Raw genomic sequence first — 15,387 nt, 5'->3', positions numbered from 1 at the left:
TAATTGGTTATATTTTTTGCATTCAGTGAACCTACGAACAGGAAAATTTATGCGACTTAAGATTTTAAAGGTTGTTTTAAAACATTGATTTAATACATACAATACAAAACATTGCAGTTAATACTGTTAACGGTCATTGCTTTTACTAATCTATGTAAATCATCAAAATCTATTTTGACTATAATGTTTGCTGACGATAACATCTTTTTTTAATATTTTAATACTTTTTTTAATACTTTTTTTAATAAACATAGAGTTAAAAGTTAGAGAGGGTTTCTGAATGGTTCAAAGCAAACGTATACTTTATGAACTTAAGTAAAATAAGAACAACTATTTAAACTTGATTTAACATTCAGGGATCACGGCTTTTTTCTTGGGTTGTAAGTTTCACTGTCATAACTTTAGAACACTTAATGATTATTAATAAAATTTAAAATCTGTTTATGAATTTAAGTTATATATAATATGCTAAAAAATATATTTATTAGCTCATCTATGAGGGGTGGCATAATTTTATCTAGTATTTTTGTTCTCAGGCTCCATTCACTGCGATTTTTTGTATAATATTCTTATTTGACATATTTAAGTCAAATGATATAATCAAATCAAATGATACTTATGTTTGGAGTTTGCACAACGCCTAAGCTTGTCGTATCTAAAAAATCAAAAAAAATCATGTTTTGCCACTGATCTGATAAATATATTTGTAAATATTGGTTTTGATGAAGCATCGAGTCAAATGTTTATAAGCTGAAATATGACGCAAGCAATGCATTTGCAGAATATAAGCATGCTTTTAAAAGTTTTTTTAACACAACACTTGTACCTTCATTGCTATTAATAAGAAATAATGACGAGAAATGAAAACTTTGAAGTTGCCATTTTTGTAAAATTTTTCATTTTTCATCTACATATAATAGAGTTTTTTTATTATGCAGACAAAAACTCTAAAAATTTAAATAGTTTGAACAAAGACGTTTTTCTCAGTTATGAGTATTGCTTACAGTTTTGGATATAGGGTTAAAAATACTGAAATCGACAAAGATATTATATTACATTTAAGTGTTATATTGCAGTTTATATATAGACAATATTGTGAATCAATATTGATTATATATCAAAATATGGACATTTTATATTGGTGCAATATTTTTAACAATATTTAGCCAATGTTGAGATATATATTGTACCAAAATTGCACCATTGTTGCTTGCTACTAGGGCAGTGCCATGTTTGAAAAAGAAAGAAGTAAATTAACCCCCTTACTAGACTGTCTGGATCCACAAAACTATAAAAATCTAAAAGATTGCTTATCTTATTAAAAGGTCAGGGTCTATTAAATCAAAAAAACCTTAAATTGCCCCCACCTTATTGGACGGTCTGAATCCACCCCTGGCTATTTACTACTATTCAATTGAGTTTTTTTATTGCTTTGATAGCAGTTCAATAGTGAGTGTGTAAAACGCTTTTCCCATCTGGCCCTATGTGCAGCACCTGGTCTAATAGATGTTTAATTTTCTATCCAATCATTCAGCTAACTGCACAATTATGGATACTCATCTTGCAGATGCTTCTGACTTGACTTGTCACAGACTTCAAACTGAGGCAACAGTCAATATGTTTTTATTAATCTTAAGCTTTGGCTAAAAATACGGAAGTTTATCTTTTTATTCTATCAGTTTTATCAATTGAAGCAACAAATTTAATAAAATTAATAAAAAAAATTTAATAGAACAACTTTTAATTTCTAATTTAATAAAAATGTATTTAATAATACTTTTTTATAAAATTATAATTAAAAATATTTATTAAAAAAAGCATCACCATATTTTGCTTATCTATGAATCAAAATTGTCATATGCGCTGCGTTTTCACATTTGATCGTTATAACTTCCAATTTGAATTATCAGAACTTGAGAAAATCAATCAAAATCTATCGAAACTCCTTAACATATTTTTTATATTTGCATTATGGTATATAATAGTTTGATTCAAATAAAGTATAATCGAAACTTTTGTTACCCCTACAATACACATCCATTACATCCCTAATGCAAAGGATATTGCGCAGACTCAAATGTAATAAACTTAATTCTAAAAGTTAGGTTCTACAGATTTATGTAAAGTTAAAAACACAAGTCTACAAATTAAAAACACAAGTCTAACATTCCATTTCTCATAGATGGATCTGATCTTTTTACTTTTTACTATAGTATAAGAATGAACCATTTTAATAAATTTTTTTCTGTAACTCTTCTCTTAAGTCTAATCACACTGTTTCTAAGTCTCTTAAGTCATCACCTTATTCTGTCATCGAAAAGCAGCAAGTACAAAGCGCGAAAATCAAAACAATCTTAGTTCAGTTACTAAAGTTATTTCTTGCTTAAACTTCTCTACAGCAAGTGGCCCGAACAACATCTCTCTCAGTTTTACAAAAGTTTTTTCCAGGTTTAACTTCAATACTCTCTAAATTAATCAACAAGTGCTTAACTGAGTCTCGTTTTTCTGCTTGCTTAAAAATGACATTTTTAGTTTCAATTTTTGAAAACTCTAAAGATTTTAACTAATACCGTCTTTTTATTATTAATAGCCTTAAAGTCTTAATCTTTAATTAACAAACTTTTAATATCCTGTCTTGAATCCAAAAAATTACTTTCTGACAACCAAAATGAGTATTGATCTTATTAAATTGTAATAACAAAAAGGTTCTATTATGCACTAAATGGAAGGGGTACGGTAAAAACAATAGCTCTTGTTAAAAATGTAAAAAATTTTGCTAAATCTAGGATGCTGGTCTTTTTCATAAAATTGCTTTATATGGTGTATCTGGGAAAAATAAACTAATAAATCAAATCTTTCTAAACACAGAATTAAAGTTATTTTGATGGACAACACTCTCTTTCAGTTCTAGTAACTTTTTGGATATAACATGGCTCCATCTTATTAATGATATTCCTAATAATCTTTTTTTGCTCTATTTGTTGATGATATTAAAGATTTTCAGTTTATTCTTTTTTATTATTGAATAATGTTTGTTAAACTAAGGTGGCTGATTGAAAAATCTGTTATTGAAAATAAAGAAGACACATGTAAAGCATCTGATGACAAAACTATGTACTAAACGTGGGTGTTTCTACAGCAGAAAAGTCATATATATTATAGATGAACCTGTATCTCAAAAGCTCGAGAGCATTTGGACGTTTAAGGATGGAATTGAATGGCGTAGTAACTCACCTTGATTGTGTCAAGTGCACAAACAAGGTTTCGTAATATTGAACAACAAAGGGATGGCTCCTCTATCTATAAGCAATTTATTTGCACCAAAAGAGCTGTTCAAGTTAACCATGAATCCGAAGATTTGTGCCATTATAGGTCATACTAAGTTCTAATACAACAATTTGCCAAAAAAAATCAGTTATGCTTTTTCAGCCAAGCATATGATGAGATAATTTGAAGAGAAATAATTAGACAAGTCAGAGATAATCAAGTACTACAACAAAATTGATAAAGTTACTACCCCAAAAAAGATGAAGTTGATACTATTGATAAAATCCTGGTTGATTACTCTAAAAAATAACAAACATTGTATTCATCTCTTAGATTTTTTTTACAGTATAGCTTACATGTTACTATGTCTGCCTTGACCAGAAACGAAAACAACGTAAACGTAGGAAAAACTGTTTGATTTACCTGCAACTTGAGTGCAATACACAATTGGTATCAAAGACAATATGTTGCTCATTTGAAAATAAATAAAATAAAATATTTTAAATTTTCTAAATTATAGTTATTAAAATAATTATTTTAATTTTTCTTGCATCATTTCCTGACTAAATAAAATGAAGTACAAATGTAGCTAATGTGCCGCCTCTACGTAGATGTTTAAACTACTCCATCTCCTCTATAAAGAATCGTTGCAAGTAGTTTTCACAATCACACAAAAATTTGGATCTTATTCAAAAGAGTAAATTAAAAAACCAAATTGGTTTAATTAACTAATATGTCTATTTATTAGCATTTTCCCTAGCTATAGACATCGCATTCAATAACATCGCAAATTTGATACTGCTAAGTTTGATATTACTTTTTTAACAACGTTGTGCTAGTCAGCATTGCAGCGTTATGCTAGCCAGCATTGCAACGCTGTGCTAGTCAGCATTGCAACGCTGTGCTAGTCAGCATTGCAACGCTGTGCTAGTCAGTAAAGTTCAAAGTTCGACAAGCTAGTTAGATTATCTAATGTCAGACTAACTATGTATAATAACAAAAATAAATAAAATTAGAAATTAGTACACTATATTATATAAAACGTTATATAGACTTAATAATATACTTTATTGGATTTTTTACTTTAATATTGTTAATTAAGTTTTTTAATGAGTTTTCAGGACTTGTCATAGATAAAATGCTATTGAAAGTTACAAGAACAGCAACATTATTCATTTGTTTTGCGGTCTTTGTCCTTACTTTTTTGAAAAAATGTTTTATGTATTTTTGAGAAATTATAAAGACTGGAAAGTGGTTGGATATGTCAGTTATAAATACTTAAGTTTTAAATTTTACGTTTTAAAGTTAATTCTAGTTTGATAAATGGAAGTACAGAAGTAGCGCAATTTTTTTGTAACTTGATATGTCGATTAACGGAATGAAAACGTTTTAATATAAACTATTGAGAAAAATTAAAAAAGGTTTTTATTGTTAATTGAGTTTTTATTAATTGAGCAAAAAGAAATTCAGGTGATTCCTTGATTCTGACAAATTCCCTGAAAAATAAATTCAGGTGATTCCTTGATTCTGACAAATTCCCTGAAAAATAAATTCAGGTGATTCCTTGATTCTGACAAATTCCCTGAAAAATAAATTCAGGTGATTCCTTGATTCTGACATATTCCCTGAAAAATAAACGCATTCGCGATATTAGGAACGCATAACCAGATATTTTTAAGAAAAGATTTTGTAGAAATTTTTTTTTGTATTACATTTACATTTTAATAAGTGGAGTAAATACAAAAGCAGTTTTTTTTTATTATTATTTTATAAGATTTGATTTGCTTAAAATCATGTTAACGGATGAAAGAGCTAAGGAAATTTGAAACTTGTTTCTCCGCGCAGCGGCCTTGTTTGTCAAGGTTTGTGTTTCGGAAATATAAAGTTGAGAGAGGGTTATAGCCACAAGTAGCCTCCTCATCTGTAGTGGCCTTATTAGCCTTGGGGAGCTGAAGTAAAAAAAAAAAAAAAAAAAATGGCAACATATCGAATTTATTTGTTAAAAATTTTAAACATGATTACCAACTGTCCGTTTTTACGTTGGAAAGCACAGCATTATGCCTATTAAAAAAAAAGGTTTTTACTTCGCTTTCCTACGTAAAAATTGGACATCTGGTGACTCGAAATTAAAAGTATTAACATGGTGTACAATATCTTTAAATTTATTTTTAATCTTTCCGTGTCTTACAAAGTGTTTTATCCAACCTTTGTTAAAAATTTAATATACTGTTTAAACCACTTGCTTCTGATTCTTGTACAACATGTAACCTTGTGGTGGTTGTACAACTTGTACAAACACAACTTGGTTAAGTTGCAGTAAGATTGAAAAAGCTACTACTATAATTAAGCTGGTAATTCAAAAGCTGCAAGCTAAAGTATATCATTATATTTTTAAAGAAAGAATGTTGTATGTATAAACAATTGATTATCAATTACTTCATAAAAAGTTACTGAACAAAAAAGATACTACTCAATGAAACCTACTTTGTATAATTTTAGCCTGTGTGGTTGGAATAGCCAATAAAACCACTCTTACACCTGATTAGAATCCTAAACAAGTATAGGATGGAATAAAGTTGCCAGTGCAGTATGTTATTTTTTAACAACGCATATCCGGGAGAAGGCATGCTTACTTGCCATGTCATAGATTATTTAGCAACATTGAAAAAGATCTTAAAGTAAAAATTGAGATTCTAGAGCTCAGTGCTTTACATGCAATTTTCTCAGCTCATTGTAGTACTGTAGATAGATTTTACCTAGAACCGTTTTTAAAAAATCGGAAAAATTTATTTATTTAGACATATAGACTATTGGTTGGATTTTTACACCTCAAAAGAATTGTATTAAATGATAAGTTTACGAATAAACAAACAAAAGTTATGATTACAATACAAGAAACAGTAACTAAGTAACTAAGCAAGAAAAGTTTTTAAAGAAGCAGTTAACAATAAAAGTAATTTAGGTCATCCAGATCGACTTCTAAAGCAAGAAAAGTTTTTAAAGTTTTTCTTGTTCAGAAAAACTCAATGATATGCTTTTAAAATTTTATTGTTTATTGGGTTAAATGGAGAACAACACTTGGAATAGGTAAATTCAACTTTGGTATTGTTAGCTGATGTTGCAGATGAGAAATCAAAAGTTGATATAAGAAGACATAGGTCTTAGAGTTTAACTCTGAAACTTTTTACTTATTTTTGATAAATTATATAAAGTGAAAAAATGATTCAATGTCAGAACAATGCTTTTTTCTTGAAAAATGGTTCCTTTTATTTCCCAGACGGCTCTTTTAAAAAAAAGGGTACAAATCCGAAAAACCCGAAGTTTGATCAATAATGAGGTATGTTATTGGAGAAATAGGAATGTCTGAAAATATTTCAAATGGTTTTGAAAACAAATTTATATGCTTTATCAAATATTTTAGAAAAAATGGACAATAATAGGAAGATATTGATAGCGCTTCATGTAGGTGACACTGCTCTACCTCTCACTGTTCTTAGATAAGTAAATGCTTTGAATTTTAAAGTGTGCCAAAAACGTTTTTTTATTTTATTGTTTGTTTATATTTGTTTTGTTTCATGATACAAGGATATAAATAATTTACAAACGTAAATTAACAAATATAAAGAAGGTTTTTGATAAAAGATCTCAAAAATTTTGTCGTAAAAACTATTTAAAGCGTACTCAGTGTAGTTAAGGCGAGTCAGTAAAATTTACATAAAAAAGTTCTAAAAAATTCCTAGCTTTGACTTTCTTTTACTAAGGCGGTAAACGATATAAAATAAATGAAACTTTATGTTTGTTTAAAAAAAAACTATGATTTTTTTTTATATATATATACAGAAATAATAGTTTTTATAAAGTCGAAATTTGAACTTTATTGCGATTTCGCTCAGCCTGTTTGCATCAAAATTTCTTCAATTAAACTACAAAGTATCTAAAATTTAAATATCATTATAGATCAAAAGAGCTAGAGCAATTACCAAGTGTTTAAACCCAATCATTTCTTAAAAAACCTGTTTTTTTCACTAAAAATTTTGGTATTCTCTACTTATTAAGTAAGTTATTAAGTTCTACTTATTAAGTAAACTAAAAAAGTTAACTAAAAAAACTGAATTGCTGTTGTAGTTCTTTTTCTTCTATTATTTAAAAGTTTTTGCAATAGCTAAAATATCTCCACCACCTAGCGAAGACTAAACTTAAAAATAGGATTCAATAACTTGAAATTCTACAAGTTTGAAAATTGTTATGCTAGTAGCAATTACTCTATATATAATTATATTTGAAAATCAAATGAAATATATTTCGAAATAATTTATAACATTTCAAGGAAATTTACAATAGTGTAAGTATTAATAAAAAGTAAATACCTGAATATACAATATAACCTTAGAGTCAATAATGAAAATAGTAATAATAACTTATATCAATAATAATAATATTATAATAATGATTATAATAACAACAATAATACAAATTATAATAACAATAATAATAACAATAACAATAATAATAGTAACAAAATGATAACAGCTATAATAAAAGGAAAGTTTCATAAATAAAGTCAATAACAGCAGCAACAAAAATTTAGTAATTAATGACAGCGACAACAAAGATTTAGTACAAAGTAGAGAAGGAATGAAAAGAGATAAATAAATAGATAGATAAATAAAGAATGCTAAAATATTGGTACTAGTATTAATAATATTAGAATGAAAAATTTAATAAAAAAGTTTAATAATGGCAGATAGAAAACTAAAATTTCAAAATGTTAAAAATATCAAATAAAAAACTGAAGGATCACGAATTGATATATATAATAGAGAATTCCAATATTAATTTGTAGAAATATTTAATTGTATTTTTTGAACAAATAATCAAAAAGCTTGATTTTGAATTCAGAGATTAAATTAAGTGTTTTTAGGTCAGGAGGTAGTTTGTTCCATGAGCTAATACATTGATATTTAAAGGATTTATTTCATTATTTAGCAGAGTGGTGTTTTGGAATAACTAAGTTTAAGCTACTGATGGAGCAAAGAGGATAGTGACTATTTGTACTAGTAAAGAAATTGTTGAATGATAGGGGAAGGTTTTTGTGATGATAATTTCATAAGAATTGGCAGTTAAGGAATACCACAAGGTTGCTTAATTTTAGTATATTGGAGATTAGGTATAGCACATTAGATTTAAAGTTATTGTTCTGAAAGTGTATTACTTTCAAGGCTTTATTTTGGAGATGGGACAACCTTAAAATAATTTGTTTATGGGATTGTCCCCATACTTTAACTGCATATCTAAGATGGGACCCAAAAATAGCATAATATATATTTAGCAGAGATTCTAGATTTACATAATGGCGGACTTTGGCTAGCATTCCATTAGATCTGCTGAGTTTGATTGCTAAGTCATTCAAATGGCCTTGAAAAGAAAGATTATAATCAATTTTAATCGCCAAAATATTTTATAGAGTCTAAAGGATAAATTTTTTGTCCGCTTAGTCTAAAATTTAAGTGTTTATTAATTGGTGCCAAATTGGATTTAAAGATGATCAGCTCTGTTTTGTTGGAATTGAGAGAAAGTTTATTAGAACGAAACCACTGAACAAGATTTCTAAGATCATGATTAATATATTTGTTGATTTTTTTAAGTGATTTGTCAACCAGTAGCATGTTAGTATCATCAGTAAAATGGTAAGCAGTAAAATGGTAAGCAGTAAAATGGTAAACAATTGCAAATTTAAAAGAAGTATTTAAGTCATTAATAAAAAGAAGAAAGGATAATTTAATTTTGATAGACTTTTTTCTTTTTAAACAAATTTTGAAAGATTTTTTTGCGGTCCACAATAAGACCTTACGCAAACAAAAAATTTTCCCTAAAAATTATCTGATTGTTTATCATACAGACCAGATATTTTACGGGAAAATCTCTATTGACTAATAACTGACTGGCCGCAATAACTTTAAAATGACCTTAACTACGCTGCACAGTGGGCCAGTAATTGGACAAAAGCATTAAAACCAAAATCAGAATTTTGATGAAATGGTTTCAAACCATTATAAAGATATTATAAAACAATTTAAAACCGCTTATATACACTTAAAATTTAATGAATATACTAATGCTGTGGTTGAAAAAGACGCGAATAAAAATTAGAAAAAAAAATTATAAAGAGAAATTATAAAATGTTGTTTAAAATATCGATGGAAATAAATAACATTTACATGAAATATTGCGCTTTTTAAGGTATTACGTTATAACTCTATATATAATTAACATATTTATAGGAGTTTTAAATATACATAATATGTTATACTTTAGTCTAACTTTTGCTTTTAACTGACAATATTTTTTTTCATTACTACATCTTGCTTTTATACTCAGATATTTTAAAGCTTACATATGTTTGCTTTAATAATTTTATAAATCTGGCTGCCACTAGACGCAACTTTGGTTTTTCTTTACGTTTGAACTCTTTCACCTAACAAAAAATCTGTAATTGCGCTCAAAATTTTGCACGAAATTTTAAAAACGCGGAAAACATATAATACGGTCTTACTTACTCTATATATATATATATATATATATATATATATATATATATATATATATATATATATATATATATATATATATATATATATATATATATATATATATATATATATACATATATGTATACATATATGTATATATATATACATATATATATTTATATATATATATATATATATATATATATTTATATATATATATATATATATCCTAAATTAAATTTTGTTCTTATTAATGTAGCACTTGTCAAACCAAATGGATTTAATAATCTATTTTGGTTGGTTTGGTTGTGGCTACTTAATTATTACTGCTTAATGAGTGTTACAAGAAGCAAAATTCACTAATTTGTTTCACTCAACAGTCTGTCAATATATGAAAAAGAAGACAGTATACTTGCATACGACTTTTTTAAAGAACAAGATTTTGAATTTCAAAGCAAAAAGTTGGAGAGTCAATTTCGTTTATTTATTTTGATTATGGTAAGAGATGGATTCAAAGTAAACTAACCGGTGCAAAGTTTATTAGAAAGAATTCAGCTTGGCTTGAAAATGATTTTAATACCACATTAATGAAGGATAGTAAAAATAAACAACTCGGCAGACCTACATTATTATTTCAATAATCATCATTAAAAACAAAGAAAAGAAAGGTTGCAACTTTTGCTAAGCTTGTATTAATTGTTGCGTACATTGTCAAAGAATTTTGGTGATTGTGAATGCATAGGAACAATATAACCATACAAATTTTAAAAATTCTGTAGACGCTCGTAAAATCTGCTAATTAAAAAAACTAATTAATCGAGCTAAAATATAATTTTTTTCTACAGGAAAACAAGTTAATCATATTAAACTTAAATAAGTTTTGCTTTTCACGAGCGAGGATCTCATAATAAAACACGTGCTAAATAGTGTACATAGCACAAATAAAACATATGCAACTAATAAAAGTTAGTTGCTGCTAAGCAAAATTAGGAATCTATAGCAACTAAATAAAAAATATATTCACTTTTTAAAAATTGTGACCTCATATTGGTACTTATGTAAAATTTGGAAACATAGCACTTGTAAAGTATCTGCAAATGCCAAAACAAGATTTTTGCTATCCGAAATTTAGTATCCATAGCAACGAATTAAAAAAAATAATACCTTTACAAGAATCGCAGACATCATATTATTACTCATCCTAATTTTATTCAATACAGCCCCAATATTAAATTAGTTATGAATTTTGTCCAGTAAAAGTGAATTCTGGCCCACTGTGTGCTGAGTAGCAGCGTTGAAAAAGCATATACATATAGTGTAACACACATTCATACAAACACATATATACCCACCACAGTTGTATATTAAATTTTACTAAACTAGTTTGAAATATATTTTATAAAATAAGCTACTATATATAACATATTATATAACAGGATATCAACAAATCTGCCATCTCCAAATTTGAGGAGGTTTATATTTTACAGTCAGCTTTTAAACACTAAATGACTATTAAATGAAATTTAAAATCTCTCAATGAATTTAAGTTTGATATAATATGTTTAATAAATATGTTTTAGAACTCATTGCCTCCACATTCAAGATGAAATGTGTTACTAAAAAATAAATTCTTAAATGTGATGGAATTCTTGAATTTGATTAAATTCTTAAATGTGATGAAAAAAATGATTTCTTAAATGTGATGGAGTATACACATTTAGGAACTAAAGAAGACAATGATTTAAGGCAAAAAGTTTAAACTCTTATGCCCTCCAAAGTACTTTTTGCAGATCTTGACTTAACAATAATATTGGATGACATAGTTATTGAATTTGGTGATTGTGTGAAATTCAGGAATTCAAATAGTTTACATACTTAATTTTACTAAGCATATCATGTAAAAGTGGGAAAAAAATAAAAAAACCAAAAATGTAATTTTTCAAACAACTATTGTTCTTCACTATGAATACCGTGCTTCTATTTTTCTTGATGTAAATAACAGTAACCTAAATATCCTACATCAAGACCATAAGAATTATACTGAAATGTGACTGGTCAACTCACAAAAACAGAATTATTAAAATTAGTCAATTGGATTAGTTTAAAAAACAATTAATTTCAAAGCATTTTGTTTTATTCATAATATAATATGAACTTGAAATGAATTATTCAAATCGTTCTTATTAAATAATTGTGAAGTATATATACACAACACTAGACAAGCTAGTTATTTTCACAGAAGTTATCAACCAAATAGAGCACAATCATCAACCAAATAGAGCAGAACTATCAATCAAATAGAGCAGGGTAGAACTCTTTGTTTGTCAATAGCTTAAACTTTTGTGAATCAAAAAACTTCAGAAAATTTTTTTTCATATATTAAAGAAAAATTAACAAAAAGTTTACTTAACTAGCATTGTATCACTAAATAATTTATTATTTTATTAATAATTTATAAAATATTAATCATTTTGTACTTTATTAAAAAGTGAGCAAAGTTAGACAATTTTTAGAAGTTTTCTGAGGTCACATTTAAAAAAATTTGATAAAAATATTATTTTCAGCGATACCAACTAATTGAGTAATTTTTAGAAGTTACAATTCTGAGGTCACATTTAAAAAAATTTGATAAAAATATTATTTTCAGCGATACCAACTAATTGAGTAATTTTTAGAAGTTACAATTCTGAGGTCACATTTAAAAAAATTTGATAAAAATATTATTTTCAGCGATACCAATTAATTGAGTAATTTTTAGAAGTTACAATTCTGAGGTCACATTTAAAAAAATTTGATAAAAATATTATTTTCAGCGATACCAACTAATTGAGTAATTTTTTTTACCTGATTTCAAATTTATTTACTTATTAAAATGTAAAACAAAGTTTTTTAGCAAAAACTGAAGGTGAAGTTAGTTACAATGGTTTTGATTTTGAAATACCAGACGTTAATTGAAATGGTGGCATAAGTTATTTATTGGATTCAACGTGTAGCTTACATATATTTTATGGTTTTATTTACTTTATTGTTAATAGATTATTTATTGCTGACACAACATGATACTGATAATATACATGAACCAGAACATTTATTAATGCCAGAAGAAGACGTCAACAGTGATTATGAAACTATTAATCAATATCTTCAAAAAGGGTGTCCCTGTAAGGAGAATTGTTCTGGTTTGGTTGATGTCAATACTATTTTTAATACAAGGTTGCTTATGCGGTTTCTTTCTAAAGCAGAAAAAACTAATTCTATTATTATCATGATTCATAGTTATCTAAATATGCCTAATCATAGGAAAAACATAATCCATGAAGTTAAACGTATAACGCAATTCACTATTGGAAAGAGCATTTATGTACAAAGAAGTTGGGACATTTTGCTACGTTTGTGATACGAATATATTTAAAAAGTTAAAAATACATTATTTTGAACATGGAATAAGTGTTAAGCTGTATTGAAAATCATATTGAAAAAGTAACAATCGAAAGATTGTAACTGCGAAGGATGTTATAGCTGTCTCAAATTTTCTTGATACACAAGCGGCAAGATATGTTATACCCAATCCATCGCCAGATGTAACGTTTCTGCAAAGCAATACAAGCCTAATATTAAATGCATGACACCAAGATATAGTGTATGTGATGTTTGTGAAAAATGTAAAGATGTTTTGATGAATTTAAAAGCAACTAATAGCTTTGAATGTAACTGAAGATGTTTTGAGTGAATTTATTGCACATTTTTATCTTGCTAAAAAGTGTCGTTATCTTTATATAAACTGGCAGGAACATATACAATGAGACTTGTTTACTGTTGATTTTGCCCAGAATGTTTTTGCCACATTCATTAAGACAGGTTGGAAATTTATATTATCTGGTTTCATTTAGTTTCAATATACTAGGTATTCTGAGTGAGCATGGGAGTGTACAGAAAAATATTTTCAAGGAAATATCTTTACTTCAACGAAATATCTTCTTCTTCAATCGATTACGGTCAGGCACATAGTTTTATTGAAATTCTGACATTCTTGGAAAATATTTTCAAAAGATCGCTCCTCTCTAAAAAAAATCTGGCTACAAATGGACAGCTGTGCCTGCCAGAACGAAAATAACTTTACTATGTGGTACCTTGTGTATATCTTATTGTCTAGTGATGCAAATATATGAATCATACAGGTTGCCTTGTGGGCAGTAATTTTGGAGCGTTTAAAAAACTTATAGATTTAATGACATAAGCTTGATCAGTTTGTTTCAACTGTTGCTAAAAGTTCTGAAAATAATCTTGCTGAACTCGTGAATCAAAAATGGGTTCACTGGAAATATTTTGTGGACAAAAACAAACTTCATGTGTTTCCGGGTATTTCGCAATATAATGTGACTATGCATAACAAACAAGAAGACAACATCAAACTGTTTTCTAAGAATACTTTGAAGACATCTGGATGAAGCAAAGTTAATTACACCAAAAATCCAGTCACTGAAGAAGCCATTGGAAATCATCGTAATTAGAATATCTCAACAGCGATACAACTATTTAACATTAAAAGTTGTGTAATAATATGAAGTTTTGGAATAAAAACAGTTTAAAGCAAAAATAATAAATATTATTTTTGCTTTAAACTGTTTTTATTCCAAAACGTCTTTTTGTTTGGGAACAGTCTTATTTTGAAGATAAAATACTTATTTTTCAAGAACATTCTTTTTTTAGAAAGATAATATTTTGAGCCTTAAGACTTTTAAATCTCGTTTCAAATGTAAAATCTACTTTTTTTTTTTTTTTTAACTTTTTGGTAAAATTCTAGATTTACTAATTTTATTTCCATTTTATAATTACTATAGCTATAATGGATCCGGGGAGGAGGGGTAATGTAGGTATGCATCTCTCTACCAGAATTAAATTTTTTGAAATTAGTTTTAGAGGCTCTTTTATCAATTTGAGGAGCTTTTTATTCTTTTTTTTAGCTTTGGTATCAACTTCCCCCCCCCCCTTCCAAACATTTCTTGATTCGTCACATAAAGAAAACTATTGTTTATTTTTGTATTAATTTAACTCAAATTAAAAAAAAAATTACATTTGATCAGTTTTCATCATTTTTTGTTTGATATGTTGATTTTGGTTATATGACAATTTTGGTTAAATGCGTCACAATTAACCTAATAATAAATTCGCACTCCTCCACCTGCATCTCAGCACCATGTTTCTATTCTGAATAAATAAAAAGTGAATTTAAACGCTGAATTATTTAAATTTTTTAACAAATTTTCTTTGAATGTTCCTTATGTTAAGGTGAAAGATGGGTAATGCATCTAACTGTAATATTTGAAACATTTTAACTATTAAGAGCTGATATTTTTTATTCACTTTCGTCATTATAAAAATTAATAACTAGAATTAATTTTCTAACGGTATATAAAAGTTTTACGTGTCCCACTTCTCCCCACTCTCCCCTATATAAAAGTTTTACGTGTCCCACTTCTCCCTACTGTCCCCTATATAAAAGTATGCATAAAGATATTTATGTTATTTAGATTAAGACGACAAAATCAAAATTAATCTTAGATTATTAGAATCTTTAGAACAGATTAGC

This window comes from Hydra vulgaris, chromosome 01 (assembly GCF_038396675.1).
Source record: "Hydra vulgaris chromosome 01, alternate assembly HydraT2T_AEP".
NCBI classification, from domain to species: Eukaryota; Metazoa; Cnidaria; class Hydrozoa; order Anthoathecata; family Hydridae; genus Hydra; species Hydra vulgaris.
Note: the sequence above shows the minus strand (reverse complement) of the source record.